We start from the raw sequence: 21,741 nt of genomic DNA, 5'->3' as shown, positions 1-21,741 counted from the left end.
GACTGCTCCCAGTTGAACGTGAACAATTTTTTTTTTCTTAAAAGAATTTTTTTTTTCGCACAATACAATCTTTCAATCAATACCCATTGAGTATCCATTAAAAATAAAAATTCATTTTCAAAATTGTTGTAGTAAAATAAGTGTTTCAAAGGCTACAAATAACAGAATGAATAATGCAATTGTTTGATCAAAAGAAAAATGGTGTGGCGTGACTTCGTTAGTGACTTTGAAAACAAATTCTGGCGCAACCAGGGTGCACATTGTATAGCCGGTACGTTCCCTAAAATTACACACCACTCTCACTCAAAGGCCTTTTGGATGAGAGGTGGAGTCATATAAACTTATGCACAAAAGAAGAGGAAAAGTGTTTAGCTCTTTTGTGTGTATATTTCTGATTTTTGAACCATGAATATATAGCATAATCATGGATAGATTAAGAGATGAGGGAGATGAAATGAAGAGAGTTTAATCAGAATTAAGGAGATAAATTAAACTCCGAAACATACACTTAAAGATGGAGTAATGTGGAGGTTACAAAGCATCAATCTAGAACAAGAAAAGAATCCAAGAAGAAGGCTAAAAGACACTCAAGAACTCGATAAATCCTACGTCCCTACCGATATGGTCACACCCGACCGGGTGAGCAAACCCATCCAAACGTTGTTGCTCGCGCTCTATTGGGCGAGCTTTCCTAGTCTACCTGGGCACCCGGGAGTTCCCCTTTTTTCTTGATATTGTATATCAGCTCTCTTTCGCCCTGCCAGGGCGTGCATGAGGGTATTCACCAAAATACTTTTTCTTGATATTTAATTTGTTTTCCTTCCTTTAATACAACAGGAACCCCTTGGGTATGGGAATCCATTACTAAAAACCTCAACCAAACAAAAAACAAGATGGAATGAATTCTAAATCCATTCCTATCTATTCCAAATGATCCAACCAAACGACCCCTAAAATATTCCACCTCAAAGGCGGATTACAAGTCAGGTACATAATATGATACATGTCTTTGATAAAGAGAGAATCCCTATATATAATCTAAGGAACTATTAAATAGCATGTTCAAATTATTAAGGAATTCTGCTATTTTAAATAGTTTGTATAATTTACATCTCTTCTCTTTTCTCTAATAATTACTATTGTAACTCTTCAATATATAGAGATTCAACATTGGTATTATTAATTATCTAGAATGATACAACTTTAATTTGACGACATTACTAACATATTTATTAATATTATCTATGAACTAACATTCCTAATTTCTTTCTTAATTAGAAAGTAAAGAAAAACAATAGAAACATATTTACTAATACAATTTACACCTCTTCTCTTTTCTTGAACGGTTTTCCAATCTGGTGTTAGAAATAAAATAAAATTAACAATCTAGTGTTTTGTCAAAATAAATTCCATATTCTAGTGTTCATGTAGGTTTGAGATACACAAAGCTAGTATATTTCTTGGGTTGGTGTGGTTAACTAAAATATACTTAGGGTTTACAACTTCTTTTATTTTCATATTTTATTTATTTATTTATTATTTATTATTTTTTTAAGGAAAAGCGAGCTTTATGAATGCACCAGAGTAGATAAACTTTGACTCTTTGAGGAAATTAACCCATAAATATTCATCATTACCATTAGCATTCGCTTTTAATGTCATACAAATTCAAGCTCTGATCCTTCATATTACATCTAGCATCTTTTTAGATTTTTTTATTTGGGGGAGTTCATATATAAAATTATGAATAAAACAACCTATCTAAGTAGGGGAATATAATTTTAAATTAAAGGCATAAATTAAGATTTGGGAAAATTATAACATACCAATTTTTTTTTATTATTATTATTTTTTTATTATCAAAATCAGCAAATAAATTGTAGTGTTGGCAATGGCTATTCGAGATCGTTAATTTTGTTGGCTTGCAATAGTGAGCGGAGGAGGGAAAAACCAAGAGAGACAACTACCCTTTTCTATTAGAGTAAGAGTTGTATGTAAAATATTTTATTTAATTAATTAACCACACCAACCCAAGAAATATACTAGCTTTGTGTATCCAAACCTACATGAACACCAGAATATGGAATTTATTTTGACACAACACTAGATTGGGAATTTCTTTTATTTCTAACACTAGATTGGGAAACCTATAACTATTTTGTTTTAAATGACACCGGTTTAAAACAAATATAAACACACATGACACATACATTACAGTACACTTGTGGAAGAAATTGCTTTAAGGTAAAGACATATAAATTAGAAAACTGGTCAATCAATTTGTTTTAAGGGAGAATACATGAACCATTAAAATAACGAATTAAAAAAAAAAAATGGTTTTATTAAGCATAAGGTGGTTTTAAAGAAGACATAAGAAATTACATGTAGAATTGTAAATCTAACCATTATGACAATCTTATTGGTGACTAATGTTCGTTTATGAAATTAATAAAGAAAAAAACAATGTTAAATATGAAATCAAGAGAGTTACCCACTACAACAGTGATGCTTAAATTAGATAGGAGGAAATAAAAAGGGATCAAGTCCAATTCACTCGTAAATTATTTGATAGATCCCCTCTTAAATGAACTTGAGAATTGTATAGAGTCGACATAGCTAGTAGTGTACAATCATTTTAGATGTGAATGTTGAACAATCACTTTTCACAAATTTATTATTGACTATGAGTCTACGACTCTCATACCATACATATTAAATTTCACGACGTGTTGTTTAATTAAACTTAATTGTGCGCGTAGGATTGATGTACATCAAGTGAAATTAAACATTATTAAAAAAAAAAAGTTGACACCTAGAGTCAATGTAACCCTAAGAGTGAGGGATAGCTCAAGTGGTTAGAGCTTCCCTCCCAGTTCCAGGACATCATGGGATCAATTCTCACCCCTACCCTTGTGGCTCTCTAAACACAAAAAAAAAAAAAAAAAAAAAAAAAAAAAATCCTTATATATTTCACTTTGTAACATGGTTTAACAATTTTATGATAGTATCTCATTATCTACTAATATATCAATTTAAACGCAAAAATTAATGCATAAGCTTTCATTAATTGTTCCTGTACAGACTACAGAGGAATAAATACAGAGCTTTTCATTTTCCAACTCAATGCAAATATATAGAGATAAGAGAATTGAAAAGCAAAGATTTTGTCACACAAAAGATCCATATAAAAGCAAACACTTACAAACTAACGATTTTCTTAATGTTCTTGATCCAAATAAAAATTTTACAAAATAACAATCAATCAAACAATTTGAAAACTAGGAGCAACAAACAACTAAAATGCCTAATTCCGAACAATCATACCTATTGAGATAGCAAAGTATCTAAAAATGCCTAGAATTATATGACACACTAAGTTTGACTACCATACCTAAAAATTAAAGGGAAATTCTACGTAGTAATCCTCAGGTATTTATTTTTTCACACTGTGCACCCTCCTTTTAAAAGTTCCACGCTGTAACCTCAAGGTCTATTTATTGATTACGCTGTAACCTTGTCATTAACCCTCTGTTACATGTTGCCGTTAGTAGGGCCCACTTTACACCTATTTAATTTTTTTCTCTCAATTTTCGTGCCAAAATAATGTTTCATTAAATGTTTTAGGGGTCATGTTAGCTCTTAAGAGTCCAAATTGAGCTTAGATTTTGCAAAAAAAATAACGTAAAAACCCGGTTTTGTGAAATCTAAATTTAACTACGAGAATCTGAATTCATAAAACAGGGTTTTTACGTTATGTTTTTGCAAAATTTGAGCTCAATTTGGTTCCATTAGGCCTTAAATGACCCCTAAAACCTTTAACAAAACATTTTTTAGCACAAAAATCGAGAGAAAAAAATTAAATAGGTGTAAATTGGGCCCCACTAACGGCAACATGTAACGGAGGGTTAACTGCGAGGTTTACGTCGTAATCGAGGTTTACGTCGTAATCAATAAATGGACCTTGAGGTTACAGTGTGGAACTCTTAAAAGGAGGGGGCATAACGTGGAAAAGTGAACTTCCCAAAATTAAAAGACTACAATTGCTTGATCTTTCTGACTCAACTTCAATCACGTACTCATACTTGACAGAAACTGTTCTTTCTTGATCATCATGACATTTTTACCATCGGTTATGAATGATTTCACAAAAATCTTCCATATTTTCACCACATATTTTTAACTTCTTGGCTCCTGCCCTTTTCGTCCCAAACTGTTGGATTTATTTCCATGTTCTCCTTCTTTCCCCTCATCGGGATCGATCGAAGTCAAATCGGTTCCATGACCTCTGTCTTCCCCGAGATTATTCGAATCACCGTTCCCCGGATTAGTCGGCTCAACTTCTGTATGCTAATACGAGGAGTCATTTACTATTGCTCCAACTGTTCCCAGAATTGTGGAATTGGTATTTTGGACCCTTTTTAAACTGCTTTCTTGGACACCATGATTGGCCTTTTGTATCACCATCAACAACTCAAAGAGCACAGAATGATTGAAATTCGTTAGGAATTCATTGACAGTAGTGCATGAGTTACCATTTTTAAACGTCACTGTAGACACCTAATTGTGTCTCCCCAAAAACCAAACCCAGTGATGAGTACCTTTCACGTCATTGATTATCAAGCAAGGTGAAATGTTGAAGAGTCTTGTGGATATCCCTTTTCTAAAATGTTTTAAATAAAAATAATTCATTTCATATTTCAAAAATCATTCATTTCGTATCCTATTTATGAAAAATGTTCAAACCAGTTTATTTTGGTCCATAATCTGGGTTCAATAATTGTGTAATTGGATAGGGTTTGAAAAGAGCTTTCCAACAATATATTATAAGCCCAATTCCGAGTTATAACGAGGAAATTATTGCCAAAATACTAAACTGGGCCTAAACCGAGCTTTATATGCGACTCAATGATCATGTGGAGGGTCCATTAATATTAATTATATTTTTAAAACCATTAGGATTTATTACAAGCTTCTAGAAGTCTCTAGAAGTTTCTAATCTATCCTTTTCAAAAGATAAGATTAAAGAGTTTGAAATTGAATAAAACTTCTCTTTTTGAAAGTCCTAATTCTATTCGGATTGAAAGACGTCCAAAGATATTCAGATATGATTTTTGTGCCTCATAATTTTTATCCAAATCTTAGATGGTTGGATATCCCTTGAAATTATCTTTCTAATGATATACTATAATATTGATTTCGAGCTATAACGAAAAAATATGAATGAAATACGAAACTCTATCCAAAACTGACATCCTTCCACTATTTTGACCATATCTTTTATTCTAAAAAAGATTTGAATCTGATTTTAATTGGGTTGGAAATTAGACTTCAAGAGCTTTCCAACGACATATTATTTTCCTTATTTCTATTTTCGAATCAAAAGACATGATAAAAACAAAATCCGCAAAAAAACTTTTTTTATAGCGTCGCGATGATTTCATTGTGCCGCGATAAATCTTTCGCCAGGCGATAAAAGGAGTTTTATTCCGATTGAATTCTGACTCTGTTCTGATCTTTTTCGCTCGTTTTCTCTATAAATAAGGATAATTTCTCTGTTTTTAATCCCCAATCACTATCTCTTCTCTCTCTTTAAGCTAAAATTTATTCTTTCTCTCTTTCTCTATTCTTTTTTAAAGCCTAGCCTCATAAACACACATCCCTTTTGAGTTTAGGAAAATTTTTCTAGAACTACCCTATAGACTGGGTTAGTTGTGAACAACTACCCGTTTTTTTTTTTTTTTTTTTTCCGTTTAAAACTACCCGCAAGTTGTGAAACGTTTAGGTCGCACTACCCAGTAACATTTTCCGTCCAATTAATACATTACTAGGGCCCTCTTTTTAACTTTTCTATTAATGTTTCACACTTTTCTTTTAATTCACTGTTTGTTGTATTTGTTTACAAGTTTTAATTGAATGCAATTAACATAATTAGGGTCTAAATTAGTGATTCGGATTAGGGTTTGTGGGTTAAAATGAATTTAGGGGTTTTGATTTCTAGGGTTTGGGGGTTCAATTAAGTTCTAGGTAGTTGGAGGAGAGTTAATTACGTGAAAAAAGTGAAAAAGTGGGCCCTAATTACGTCTTAATTGGACGAAAAACGTTATTGTGTAGTGCTACCCAAACGTTTCATAACTTGTGGGTAGTTCTAAACAAATAAAAAAAACGGGTAGTTGTTCACAAATGACCCTATGTTTAGGGTAGTTCTAGACAAAATTTCCTTGATTTTATTAATTTGGTCACAATTACTCATTCACAAGATTTGAATACACCTAGCCAAGTTCGAAGTTGCCTAAGACCTTGACGTGAAAGGTTGATAGTTTTGAGGGTTTGATCCCAAATCTATATTTCAATTATTATTTTGATTGTTTGATTTAATATTTTTATTGAAGTTACTAAAGTGTGTTTTGTTTTGATAGAAAGAGGTACGAGACATCAAAGTGAGTAATTTGATCATTTCTTAATTATTATTTTGATATAGAAATCATTCTTAGATTTTTATTTTAATTCCTAGTATCATGTTAGGATGTCTTTATAATTTTTAGTATCATGTCTAGGATAAAGCTTTGATTTTTATAAATTTAGTGACATGGTACGATTTGTTATTAATCATGTTAGTATCATATCTAGGATCTTGCTAATATAATATTACTAGGTTAGGTCCTATGTCATGCACGGTAATTTTCAATAACTGTTTTTAACATTATATTAAATTTTTTTTTTTCACTTTTGTATGTTACATTCATATCAAATTCTAATCATAAATTATTCAAGGAAATAACATAAGTATCATTTGTTGATTAGATATTCGTATTTAATTATTTAAGCTTGTAGCTTCTATTACATAATTAAAAAAATAAATCAAGAAAATAATATGTAATCTTGTTATATTAAACTTATGTAGTACATACTATGTCTTTCCCAAAAAAAAAAAGTACATATCTCACCAAGTTAAGAATATTATTTTTATTTTTTTACTTAATTTTATAGTTGTTAATGTTTTTTTTTTTTTTTGAAAGCTACATCAAATATTCTATTATACATTATATGTAATTATTACTTATATGTAGAAAGATTTAATTTATTTCTTAAAAAGATTGTTTCCAAAAAAAATAAATAAATAAATAAATAAATTAAGGACACACCAGAAGATGACACGTGTCATTGTTGGTGTGTCTTTTAGTATATAGTTATTGATGCTTTGATGAGATTATTTTTATTATTATGATGGTGATTGTTATGTCATATTATATATAAATCTTAACGTAATTTGTAAATTAATGAATAGTTTTACATCATTTGTTAAGTTATGAATAACTCATATATATATATATATATATATATATATATATATATATATATATATATATATATATATATATATATATATATATATATATATATATATATATATATATATATATATATATATATAATTTGTCGATAATTATTATGTTGTTTATTATTATTGTTATTGCTTGATCACACCCTCTCTTAAAGGATTAAAGAGAATTTGTACTTAAAATCATACTTAATAAGAAAATTAATAATTTGATTTAGGCTAATATAATTTTAATTCAAATGATCGCCAATAATAGATTTATTTGTTCATTAATAATCAGCCAACATAGATAAAACCGGTTTAGGATTAATGTAATGATTGAATATTGATCGGAAAGCGCACATGAATATGAGAAGAACAAAGTAAAGACCTATTTAGGGCGAGTTTAATCTTTTTTAGGTTTGATTAATACCTTCATCTCCGAATACCTAGTCATGGTTCAACACTACTATGGAGTTAGCGATCTCTGTGATCGTGAATGGGGTGTAACCTTCACCCGTGAACGGTTTACAAGTTCCTAAAACTTGTTAGCAACTCTTTTGCTCTACCTTCCTTTCCTTTGGACGTCACCATGCTTAAGTGCATGATCACAGTAGGGCTCAAAGTTGGGTGTTTGAAATAATCCCTACAATCACCGAGAAAGAAAACGACTGTAAAACTACCATAGTGACATCTTTCTTCACAGTAGAAAGCCAAATACAGATTATTATAATCCACGTGAACAGTGAAATCATCAGCATTCTTGTAGTCTTATTAGAGCCAACTAAATTCTTCCCAGAGATGTAATCCTAGATCCCCGCAGTATTTTCCTGTTGCGCGTGTGCCTCAGGTTGTTCTACATTATTGGGTGCCATTGTGGTGTTTAGAGAGAGAAAGAGAGAATTGAAAGCAAATTTAGGTATGAAAAAGGGAGAATACAACGACAGAGAAAGAGAGGAAAGTTTGTGATGTAAAACACAAAGTTCGATGAATTTTAGAGAGAGAAAGAGAGTAACAAATGTGTAAAAATGACGTCTATTTATAGAAAACTAATTTTGGTATGAAAAAATCAAGAAAGACTTTTTTGTTTCTTGATTTAATTAATATACAGAGTTGTCTTGAATTGATTTTTAAAGGGTATTTTGGGAAATCATTTTTATTGTTGAGTTTTTTTTATTTTTTTTTATTTTAAAGGGGTTTTATTGTTGAGTTAGTTATAAGTCTTACAACACAAAACAACTTGAGTTATTTATTGCACAAAACATTTTGTTACAGAGTAGTTTTTAGTTACGTACTTCACCATTTTGTTATTACCTTTTTCTTGATTTTTTTTTTTAATAATCTATTCAACTATTTTTTTTATTTTTTTGAAAGAAAAATCTATTCAAATTTTAATTATGAGTAAATTTTTTTAATTGACTATATTTTAATCCTTGTCTCTAAATTGATATTTGCAACTTACGTCCATAAAAATTGCATCCTATAATAAAGGGGGTGTTATTCGACGCCCGCAAATTACTCAAATCGCCCGCAAATTATGAATGAATTTACGTTATTACCCCCAATCTCTAACTTAACCTCTTTCTGTCTCCTCACTTAAAATCACCACCACCACCACCGCCACTGCCACCGACGTAAAACAACATCCACCACTTTAAATCACCACCACCACCGCTTTATTTTTTTTCGCCGGAAAAGTAGACGAACCGTCCTGTCTAGGCGGTTCAACCATGGTCAAACAGCCTAGGGAAAACGGTTTGACCGTGGTCAAACCGCCCAGGCTAGGCGGTTCGACCGTGGTCAAAACGCCCAGGCTAGGCGGTTCAACCATGGTCAAACCGTATTGCCTAGGCGGTTTGACCACGGTCAAACCGCCTAGGCAATACGGTTTGACCATGGTTGAACCGCCTAGCCTGGGCGTTTTGACCACGGTCAAACCGTATTGCCTGAGCGGTTTGACCATGGCCAAATCGCTTTTTTAGGGCGGTTGGAGCATTTTCCGGCAAAAAAAAATTATTTAGTCATCCGCAGTGGAGATGCGACATTTGGGGGGTGGTTATTGGGCGGCGGTGGACTGTGGTGGGGGTGGTTGTTGGGTGGTGGTGGACAGTGGTGAGGGTGGTTATTAGGCGGAGGTGGGCAGTAGTGGCGGTTGTTTGGCGGTTTGGCACTAGGGGTAACATTGTAATTTCATTCATTAAATGCGGGCGATGTGATAAATTTGTGGGCGTCGTTTAGCGATTCACATAATAAAAGAAACATGTGTTAATAAAATAATACTACATATTATTGGTATTATTTTGGTAACAATACTCAAAATAAGTATGACTTAGGATTATTTGCCTACATTTGAAAATTCTTTGGTATGCTTAGTTGTCAAATTCCACTATAATATTCAGGTAGGTAAGTATGGAGTACAGGAATCGACTTTAGATTATTAAGAACATGGGCCGTGGGGTGGTATTTACTGTAGAATGTGTAAATTGGGTGGATGTTTCATTACCTTTTCTTTAGTAAGTGTTTCATTATTCAATTCTAGTTCCTATTTATCAGTTTATTGCATTTAGGAATCTTGGAAGCAAATGGTCCATTTTCTTTTGGAATTGAAATGGTCCTAATTGATAATTTATGTGATTCTAATTGATAATTATAATTGCTAACCAATAAGATGGGTTCAATTTCAGAATAAATCAATTTTTTTTTTTCATTTTTTGAATTATTAATGTTTTCCATTTTGGTTGGATTTGTTCGGCTAATTGGACTTCAAAATTGAAATGAATGAATTAGAAGGTGGTAAAGTAGCGTGAACCATAAACTTATAAACCTTAACATCAAGGGTTTGTGAGGAAGAATTAAATACTAAATCCGTTAACAGTTATTTGCAACAAAGGGGGTAGCACAGACTCCTAGGCAAAAGTTTGTAAACATGATTATTGAAATATAAGGGTAGTACTTAAGTATTAATCCAATTAAAAAAAAACCACAATTAACCAAAAAAACTAAACCACCAAACTCAGAACCCAGAATCACCACCACCACTACCGTAATCCAGAACCCACCGAAAACCACCACCATTGAAAACCCAAAACCCACCGAAAACCACCAACATCCACGAATCGACCGAAAACCACCACCAAAACCCCCTGAAACCACCAAAATCCACCGAAAATTACCACCAAAACCTGTCAAAAACAACCACCAAAACCCACCAAAAACAACCACCTCCTCCCACGAATTGAATTAATCCCGATTAAGCCACCACCACCACGAAACCCAACACCACCTAGACCACCCACGAAACCCACAAAACTTAGTCTACCACCTAGACCCCCGACATCTAAGTCCACCCACAAAACCCACGTAACCCACAAAACCTAGACCACCATCCACAAAACTCGTGCCGCCATGAACCACCACACCCGTGAAACCCATAGGCGACCACCTCCAGATCTGGACAAAAGATAGGGAAGATGAAGAAGGAGAGATATTTTGATGATGAAGGAGGAGAGAGAAATTGAAATTTTGATGATGAACCACCAAGAGGAGTGAGATTTTGATGATGAAGGAGGAGAGAGAAATTTTGATGATGAACCACCAGGAGGGTGAGATTTTTATGATGAAGGAGGAGTGAGAAATTCGATGAACAAGATGAACGTTGAGAGATTTGATTTTTTTTTTTTTTTTTTTTTTTTTTTTTTTTTTTTTTTTTTTTACAGATAAATTTAAAAATGGTAACTCATGCACTACTGTTAGTGAATTCCCAGAGAATTTCAATCATTCTGTGCTCTTTGAGTTGTTGATGCTGATGCAAAAGGCCAATCATGGTGTCCAAGAAAGCGGTTAAAAAAGGGCTTAAGATACTAATTCCACAATTTTGGGAACAGTTGGAGCAATAGTAAATGACTCCTCGTATCAGCAAACAGAAGTTAAGCCGACTAATCCGGGGTACGGTGATTCGCATAATCTTGGGGAAGACGGAGGTCAAGGAACCGATTCGACTTTTACCGATCCCGATGAGGGGAAAGAAGGAGAACATGGAAAAAAATCCGGCAGTTTGGGACGAAAAGGGCAGGAGCCAGGAAGTTAAAAATATGTGGCGAAAATATGGAAGATTTTTGTGAAATCATTCATAACCGATGGTAAAAATGTCATGATGATCGAGAAAGAATAGTTTCTGCCGAGTATGAGTACGTAATTGATGTTGAGTAAGAAAGATCAAGCAATTGTAATCTTTTAATTTTTAGGTATATATGGTAGTCAAACTTAGTGTGTCATATAATTCTAGGCATTTTTAGATACTTTACTGTCTCAATAGGTATGATTGTTTGAAATTAGGCATTTTAGTTGTTTGTTGCTCCTAGTTTTCAAATTGTTTGATTGATTGTTATTTTGTAAATTTTGATTTGGATCAAGAACATTATTAAAATCGTTAGTTTGTAAGTGTTTGATTTTATATGGATCTTTTGTGTTACAAAATCTTTGTTTTTCAATTCTCTTATCTAGCTCTATGTATTTGCATTGAGTTGGAAAATGAAAAGCTATGTATTTAGTCCTCTGTAGTCTATACAAGAAAAATTAAAGAAAGCTTATGAATTAATTTTTGCGTTTAAATTGATTCTTGTATTATTTGTAGATAATGAGATTCTATCATAAAAGTGTTAAACCACGTTTCAGAGTGAAATACATATTTTTTTTTTTTTTTTTTTTTTTTGGTGTTTAGAGAGTCACAAGGGCAGGGGTGAGAATGGATCCCATGATATCCTAGAAACGGGAGGGAAGCTCTAACCACTTCAGTTATCCCTCACTCTCAGGATTATATTGACTCTAGGTGTCAACTTTTATTTATTTGTTTTAATAATGTTTAATTTCACTTGATGTACATCAATCCTACACGCATAATTAAGTTTAATAAAACAACACACCATGAAATTTAACATGTATGGATGAGAGTCGTAGACTTATATAGTCAATAATAAATTGTGAAAAGTGATTTTTCAACATGTCACGTCTAAAATGATTGTACATTACTAGTGTATACCCTCTATATGTGGACCAATGCCACCGCGACACGTGTCCGCAAGCTCAGTGCTCAATGAGCCAATTAGAGCATGACACGTGTCACTCAATGATAGAAGGGTAAAAATGGGCTCTAAGCCCAAAACTCTAAAAATCGTAAAACGGTGGGAAGCCAATCTACTTAGGTTAAAAAACCTAAAAGGTACATGTCCCAATGCTCTATAAATATTGATCATTTACATCAGTTTCAAGGGATCCAATTCATCCTCCAAGAGCAATGTCCCCCACAATTACTCTCCCTTCTTCTACTTTCTCTCTCTAAAATACATTCTTCCGGTCACTAACTTGATTGTCGGCGGCGGACCTCCGGCCCCCCCCGGAGGTCCGTTGTTTTGCAGGTAACCAAGCCGTTCGAGTGTTGCATTGCGGATCTGTCTCCCGCGGGACGTACACGCCCTCCACTTGGGTACGTACAAAAAACCCCAAAACATTTGGCGCCGTCTGTGGGAAATACATAATTTTTTTTTTTTTTTTTTTTTTTTTTTTTTTTTTTTTTTGGTGTTTAGAGAGTCACAAGGGCAGGGGTGAGAATGGATCCCATGATATCCTAGAAACGGGAGGGAAGCTCTAACCACTTCAGTTATCCCTCACTCTCAGGATTATATTGACTCTAGGTGTCAACTTTTATTTATTTGTTTTAATAATGTTTAATTTCACTTGATGTACATCAATCCTACACGCAAAATTAAGTTTAATAAAACAACACACCATGAAATTTAACATGTATGGATGAGAGTCGTAGACTTATATAGTCAATAATAAATTGTGAAAAGTGATTTTTCAACATGTCACGTCAGAAAAGTTTCTACTCAAATTTTAAAATGTAACAGATGCAAAAGGAATTGATAAAACATTCTTAATAAAAAGAATTCTGTTACTTATACTTAACTTAAATTCGATTTATAAAATTGAGTTTTAGTATAGAATATCAGTTCCATTTCTACCATTATTATGATATTACATATTCCAACCCGATTGGATACCAAAAACGAAACAGATGCAGGATTTGATCCCTTCGCCGAGATAAAGACATAATAATCAGAAACAATAAAGAGTTCATTTATTTAATCAATATTTTTGGCCCTTTTGTAACAATACAAAAAAAAGGGATTTGCGTAGAAAAGAGATATTTTTACCTATCTTAGTACTCTATTTGTAGAATTACTAAAATATCGTTGTATTGTAAAGCGGGTTATGTTTATTCTATTAAATAGTCAATTTAACCACGTGCAGATATCTATATATCATATATAAGATACTTGACTATCGTCTGTGTAATTTTTGTTCTGGTTCCGGGGTTTACATATACTCATAATTCTTGTTATAATTGCAATTGAGAAAAAGAAAAGGAAATAAAGAGTTTTCGATTTTTTCTTGAAAAGATGCAATACTGATTAGTTATCCTTTGGATTTTCTTATGTCATTAGGTAAACATAATTTGAAATCAAAATTTACGAATCGTTCATGAAACCGCAGTCAAGCCAATAGTTAATGGTTCCAATTGATCGTGTTTATCATGAATTTTGACTGAAAGTCCGTAGTTTTTGGTCTGAATCGAATCAAAACAAAAAAAGAAAGATTTTGCTTTTAGTAAGTATTTAGTAAGTAGTGGAAGGGCAACCAAGGAAAAGAGATTCAAAATGCAAGTCCAATAAATAAAAAACGAAGTGCAGTAATCTACCCCCAAAAGGGACTATTTAAGTATCGTCTATTTTGTATTGTTTTGGCGGCATGGCCGAGTGGTAAGGCGGAGGACTGCAAATCCTTGTTCCCCAGTTCAAATCCGGGTGTCGCCTGATTCTAATTAACAAAAGACTCGAACTCCCTTATCAACTGCTATAATCGATAACTCCCCAAATTCTTCGTCGGCCGAGGGGAAGGAGAAGAAGAAGTCTCTTGGTACGTACTTGTGGGGTTCTCAAAAAAGAAAGTTCTATAAATTGTTGTGTCTAGGATTCAAGAAAAGATTTGACTTTTAGTAAGTAGTAGAAGGACTATCGAAAACTCTCCATTCCCTTCCCGCCCTATTGGCGCGATTACTGACTGGGCCTTGAAGTCGGCGGGAGGGAATATCTAACCAATTTCGAATTGTGGATAAAGAAAAGCGTAATATAGTTTCTATACAAACTCAAAAGAGTCTCTGAGCTGAGTATTCAGGTATTGGATTAGTTCATTAAAGGAATAATCCCCAAAATTTTTGACTCTGTACCAGGGATTTCACTATTATTATGAAACAATTATGGAAAAATTCCTTCATATTCATAGAAATAGGGAACATAATTCACATGGATATTGTAAGTCTGGCTTGGGCTGCTTTAATGGTAGTCTTTACATTTTCTCTTTCACTTGTAGTATGGGGAAGAAGTGGACTCTAGAAATACTAATTTAGTTTAGTTGAGGAATAAAACTGTATCATTATCATTTGTTTTATCGATCGCTTCGCAAAGTGTATTTAAAGATAATAATGTCAATAAAAAAGATATTTCAATAATTCCCACGTTTATATTTCGAAAGGAGATATAGATGATAGGAAATTTATCTAATTGAATTTTTCTTAAATTTCCACGAATGGACTCTTATCAAAATTCAATTAGATAAGTTTTATAAGTATAATGGGGAACAGCGGATCCCTTTTGTTTCAATATTTCATTTCAAAATTCAAAGAAGTTTTCATCCCATCGAACTCTTTCGAGCATCTATCCACCAGCCAATCAATTCAATTACTTTTCTTCTTGGGTTGGCTTGGCAATGATAAAAAAAGATTACTAATTTGGTTTTTTCTTAATATATACCAAACTTTACTTTTTTTTTCTTTGATTCTTTCGGCAGGTACCGGGATTAAGTTTGTATCTTTATCATAAATTATAGTTTATAGTACAGCGTCTTACACGAAAAAAGACTAATCTAATTGATAGTATGGTAGAAAGATTCATATGAATCTTTCTACCATACTATCCGCTCTCATCGAATATTGCTGATTCGCGCCTGCTCGTTTCAGTTAAGAAACGCAATTGGAATCCGTCAAAGAACTACGAAATCAAGTTTCATTCAAATTAATCATTCTGGCTAACCGTTTTTACATAGATAATAAGTAAAAAAGCAGTAGGAACTAGAATGAATAGTGCAGTAGCAATAAATGCGAGAATATTTACTTCCATAATCTTATCGTTTTTTTACGTACCATTAACTCGGGATTTAATCCCATAGAGATGATCCAAATTTTATCTGTTGATGATATTGAATCAGATTAATATCAGGAATAACAATATCTGAGCTATCATATCAATTCGCGGTCGCGAATTGAATAGTATACCATAGGAAGCTCTTTTATCCATACCGAATCCAAAAAAAGAAAAATGGAATTTGTTAGCTAATCAAGAATTCCCTTAAGTTATCGTTCTTTTTTACTCTTTTTTCCAGAACCTGACGTCTTTCTTCTACAATCAATCATCTAATGAAGTTTCACTTTTTCGTTTCCACTTCCGCTGGTTAGAAAAATCCAAAAACAAAAAATAGACGGAAATGGGATCAATCTGAAAAGTATTTTGTCAAGGTAATTTTAATAAAAAATTGGGTGTTGTACAAGAAACAAATTCCATTTATACATGTACTCCCGAGAAACATCTGGAATTCTATTCCATTAGATAGACGCGAGAAATTGAAAAACCAGACCTACTATGTTATCTTTTGAAATCCTAAATAAAATCTTACCAATCAAAAAATTTTCTAGTACTAAGCCACATATCCGTTTTAGGAATTTGTTCTAGTTCAAGTAATGGAAATTTTTCTATTTGTTTGAAAATGAGAAGAAAATAAACTCAAAAAGAAAAAAAAAGACCTAAGAATCATCCGAAGACTTCCTATTAAAAGTGAAATTCTATTGTTGTTCTTTTCCAAAAAAGTGGAAAGATCCATTGATATATTTATTGATTATTAGATCCGTCGGGACTGACGGGGCTCGAACCCGCAACTTCCGCCTTGACAGGGCGGTGCTCTAACCAATTGAACTACAATCCCAAGGAACTAAAGTATACAGTATCTATACTTTTTATATGATTTGACTCAAAGCATTTCTAGGTAGAATTTTTGTGTTGTAACAGAGACGCGAGTGATATATTTATCTTCATTTCACATGAATATGGACTTTATTTAGTGAGAACGACACGAATTGCTAGTAAATTTTTCTTATTTCAAAATCTATTGATAAAATAAAGAAAAAGAGTTTTCTTTTTTTCTTTCTATTTTATTCTATTTATACTTTAACAATTTTAACTTAAAGACCATACCATAATATGAATCTAGATCATTATTCTGATCAAAGAAAAAAATAACGATCGATTATGTTGTAGAAACTTCCACCTAGGAATAAAAAGAAAAGGGTTCAAGCTCGACAGACCAAATCAGGAAAACTCTTTCTTTTCCTTTTTCTTTTTACTTACATATTTTAATACAAAATAAAATATAGAATATTCTATATATTTTGTATATGATGTATATACAACCCATTTCATTATTCATTGGAATCCAACACTTCAGTGGATTTCATTTCATTTATCATTTAGTTCAGTTTTAATTTCGGTTTTACAAAAAAATCGAATATATATATATATAAATAGAAATAAAGAAAATAAATAAAGAAAGGAGTCTTTATGTCGCATTACCGAGGGCCTCGTTTCAAAAAAATACGCCGTCTAGGGGCTTTACCCGGACTAACTAATAAAAGGCCTAGAGCCGGAAGTGATCTTAGAAACCAATCACGTTCCGGGAAAAGATCGCAATATCGTATTCGTCTAGAAGAAAAACAAAAATTACGTTTTCATTATGGTATTACAGAACGATAATTACTTAAATACGTTCGGATCGCCAGAAAAGCCAAAGGGTCAACAGGTCAGGTTTTACTACAATTACTTGAAATGCGTTTGGATAACATTCTTTTTCGATTGGGCATGGCTCCGACTATTCCTGGAGCCCGCCAATTAGTTAACCATAGACATATTTTAGTTAACGGCCATATAGTAGATATACCAAGTTATCGTTGCAAACCCAAGGATACTATTATGGCGAGGGATGAACAAAAATCCAGAGCTCTACAAAAAACCCCAAAACATTTGGCGCCGTCTGTGGGGAGACACATCTGTAATGGCACAATGGTGGTGGATCCCCGACTCAAGAGGGAGAGCCTCCTTTAGGAGACAGCAGGCGTCATAAGGCAAGGTGTCAAGTATATCAGGCGTCATGAGACCGAATGCCGAGAGTAAGACGGTCAAGAAGGCCTGTCAGACCAAGTCATGCATCTTTTATTCTCTCAATGGAAGGTTTAAAGGCAATGTCGTTTGATCTAAGTTGGGGGATGATACCTTGGGGGTGAGACGGCTAAATTGGCCAACTCCACTATTTTAATCCAACTCATTTAATGAGTCGGCCGCATGCTCAGGCCACCTCATCCAGCCCCGCATTCTACTTTATCTATATATTCCACTAGTTTTGACAACTAATGGAATGAGCTTATCAAACTTTTGTAAAAAAGAGAAGAATTTAGTGGTTTTTAATTAAACCAACAAAGTGCTATTATGCACTATCACATGCGGCCAAACTTGAGCATCCATCCTTCATTATCCATGAATGATGAGGAAGCCTCAACTTGTATAAATACAAGTGGTAATTATTTACACTCAAGTGGTTGCCAAGCGGCACTCACATCTATGCTACAAATGGCCCACTAATAAGCTCGTCTTTTGTTATTATCATATATGAGAATAATGTATGAGGCAAATGGCACAGCTTGTCTTTTGTTAGCTTGCTTGGGTAAATTGATATAGGTGGAAAAGCTCAAGAGTATTTGACGCCCCTTAAAAATAAAGAGTTGACAGTCAGCAAGGCCAACCAACAGTTAGAGTTTGAGTATGCTCAGCCGGATGCCCAGCTACGCTATGCTTCTACTTTACATGAGTGCATACAAATCGGCCATGTATGCCACGCAACCACCAAGTTTTCAACACCGCTAATACAAGCGGCACCATTGAGCTGCTCCACCATTAATATACAAGCGGCATGGCTAAATTTTTTGCAAGCAAGTCAGCCGGTTACCATCATCAAATGTATCAGCCGGATACCACAATCAATGGTGGCAGCCGGTCACTATCATCAATGATGTCAGCCGGCAATGGTGCCCGAATGACCATGTCTTTAGCGAGCTAGCTCACCTTGGGAGAGCAGCCGCACCTACCAGCCGTAGGGGCTGCTTTGCGCTTCAACCAAGCCCAACCGTAAGGGCCGATTTGTGCTTCAATCAAGCCCAGCCGTAAGGGCTATTTTGTTCACCAATTATATCTGGCTGAAGGGCTGCGTTGCTCACTAAATAAGCCCAGCTGCAGGGCTGCTATGTTCACCGATTATGTCCGGCTGTAGGGCTGCTGTGTTCGTTAATCAAAAACCAGCTGCCATGGTTACTTTGTTCATTAATCAAAGCCAGCTCTAGGGGCTGCAAATGGCTGCTTTGTTCTTCAATTAAGCCGGCTGCGTGGCTGCTATATTCATCAATTAAGCGGCTGCTCTGTTCATTACTCAAAGCCGGCTGCCATGGTTGCCTAGTTCAACCTTAAAGCCGGCTGCCATGGTTGCCTTGTTCAACCTCAAAGTCGGCTACTTGATTGTTTGATTAATAGAGGCGGCAGCCGTATGTAATAAGCCAAGCGCCTGGTTATTCATTCTCAAACAACCTACTCTTCCCATTTGTTATTTTTCATATTTATATATATCAAAGCTTTTGAAGAGTAATATCCTATTTACAAGGGTATACATGCGGCATTATTGTGATGTCTGATCATTATCAAACAAATATCCATATATCTAGTCGCATTTAATAGCATGAATTAATGCTACAGCCGGCCTTGTTAATCAACAAGCAGGTATTTTACACAAAGTATATACAACCGGCCATGTATGCTCTGCCACCGCGACACGTGTCCGCTAGCTCAACGCTCAATGAGCCAATTAGAGCATGACACGTGTCACTCAATGATAGAAGGGTAAAAATGGGCTCTAAGCCCAAAACCCTAGAAACCGTAAAATGGTGGGAAGCCAATGTACTTAGGTTAAAAAACCTAAAAGGCACATGTCCCAATGCTCTATAAATACTGATCATTTACATCAGTTTCAAGGGATCCAATTCATCCTCCAAGGGCAATGCCCCCCACAATTACTCTCCCTTCTCTCTACTTTCTCTCTCTAAAATACATTATTCCGGTCACTAACTTGATCGTCGGAGGTGGACCTCCGCCCCCCCGGGGGTCCGTTGTTTTGTAGATGACCAAGCCGTTCGAGTGTTGCATTGCGAATCTGTCTCCCGCGGGACGTAGACGCCCTCCACTCGAGTACGTACAAAAAACCCCAAAACAACTAGCTATTCCGACCCTATACAATTCTCAAGTTCATTTAAGAGGGGATCTATCGGATAATTTACGAGTGAATTGGACTTGATCCTTTTTTATTTTTTCATATCTAATTTACGCATCTCTGTTGTAGTGGGTAATTCTCCTGATTTCAGATTTACCGTTGTTTTTTTTTCTTAATTAATTTCATAAACGAATAGTAGTCACCCATAAGATTGTCATAATGGTTAGATTTACAGTTCTACATGTAATTTCTTATGTCTTCTTTAAAACCATCTTATGCGTAATAAAACAATTGTTATTTTTTAATTTGTTATTTTAATGGTTCATGTATGCTCCCTTAAAACAAATTGATCGACAAGTTTTCTAATTTGTATGTCTTTACCCTAAAGCAATTTCTTCCACAAGTGTACTGTAATGTATGTGTCACTTGTGTCTATATTTGTTGTAAACTGGTGTCATTAAAAAAAAAATAGTTATAGGTTTCCCAATCTAGTGTTAGAAATAAAAGAAATTCGCAATCTAGTGTTGTGTCAAAATAAATTCCATATTCTGATGGTCATGTGGGTTCGGATACACAAAGCTAGTATATTTCTTGGATTGAAGTGGTTAACTAATTAAATAAAATATTTTACATACAACTCTTACTCCAATAGAAAAGGGCAGTTGTCTCTCTTGGTTTCCTCCCTCCTCCGCCCACCATTGCAAGCCAACAAAATTGACGATCTCGAATGGCCATTGCCAACACTACAATTTATTTGTTGATTTTGATAATAAAAAAATAATAATAAAAAAAATTGGTAAGTTACAATTTCCCCAAATCTTAATTTATGCCTTTAATTTAAAATTATATATTCCCCAACTTAGATAGGTTGTTCTATTCATAATTTTATATATGAACTCTCCCAAATCTAGAGATGCCAAGTTTCAGAAAAAAAAAAAAAATCTAGAGATGCTAGATTTAATATGTAAGAGCTTGATTTTGTCTGACATTAAGAGCGAATGCTAATGGTAATGATGAATATTTATGGGTTAGTTTCCTCAAAGAGTCAAAGTTTATCTACTTTGGTGCAACTTGATTTAATTTGATTTTATAAACATGAAGCTCGCTTTTCCTTAAAAATAAAAAATAAATACTTGTAAATAAAATATAAAAATAAAAGAAGTTGTAAACCCTAAATATATTTTAGTTAACCACACCAACCCAAGAAATATACTAGCTTTGTGTATCCCGAACCTACATGAACACTAGAATATGGAATTTATTGACACAACACTAGATTGTTAATTTTATTTTATTTCTAACATTATATTGGGAAACCGTTCAAGAAACGAGAAGAGGTGTAAATTATATTAGTAAATATGTTTCTATTGGTTTTCTTTACTTTCTAATTAAGAAAGAAATTAGGAATGTTAGTGCATAGATAATGTTAGTAAACATGTTACTAATGTCGTCAAATTAAAGTTGTATCATTCTATATAATTAATAATACCAATGTTGAATCACTATATATTGACGAGTTACAAGAGTAATTATTAGAGAAAAGAGAAGAGATTTAAAATATACAACTATTTAAAATAACAGAATTCCTTAATAATTTGGACATGCTATTTAATAGTTCCTTAGATTACATATAATGATTCTCTCTTTATCAAAGACATGTATTTTGTACCTGACTTGTAATTCGCCTTTAAGGTGGAATATTTTAGGGGTCGTTTGGTTGGATCATTTGGAATGGATAGGACTGGAGTTAGAATTCATTCTATCTTGTTTTTTGTTTGGTTGAGGTTTTTAGTAATGGATTCCAATACCCAAAGGGTTCTTATTGTATTAAAGGAAGGAAAATAAATTAAATATCAAGAAAAAGTATTTTGGTGAATACCCTAGTGCCCGTCCTGGCAGGGCGGAAGAAAGCTGAAATACAATATCAAGAAAAAAAGGGAAACTCCTAGGTG

The 21,741-nt window shown here is 33.7% G+C and overlaps 2 non-coding genes across 2 annotated transcripts; one reads left to right on the top strand and one right to left on the bottom strand.

The window, feature by feature from the left end:
* The first annotated feature begins 14,119 nt into the window (after positions 1-14,119).
* On the top strand, positions 14,120-14,190 carry TRNAC-GCA (transfer RNA cysteine (anticodon GCA)). Its single transcript has one exon. It is a non-coding gene; the product is annotated as a tRNA-Cys (tRNA).
* Positions 14,191-16,337: 2,147 nt separating this feature from the next.
* TRNAD-GUC (transfer RNA aspartic acid (anticodon GUC)) lies at positions 16,338-16,411 on the bottom strand. The gene has a single exon. It is a non-coding gene; the product is annotated as a tRNA-Asp (tRNA).
* Between the last annotated feature and the right edge of the window lie 5,330 nt (positions 16,412-21,741).

The sequence above is a fragment of the Chenopodium album genome, chromosome 16 (assembly GCF_948465745.1).
Source record: "Chenopodium album chromosome 16, dcCheAlbu1.1, whole genome shotgun sequence".
Lineage (NCBI taxonomy): Eukaryota > Viridiplantae > Streptophyta > Magnoliopsida > Caryophyllales > Amaranthaceae > Chenopodium > Chenopodium album.
This window is presented reverse-complemented; position numbering and strand designations above follow the sequence as displayed.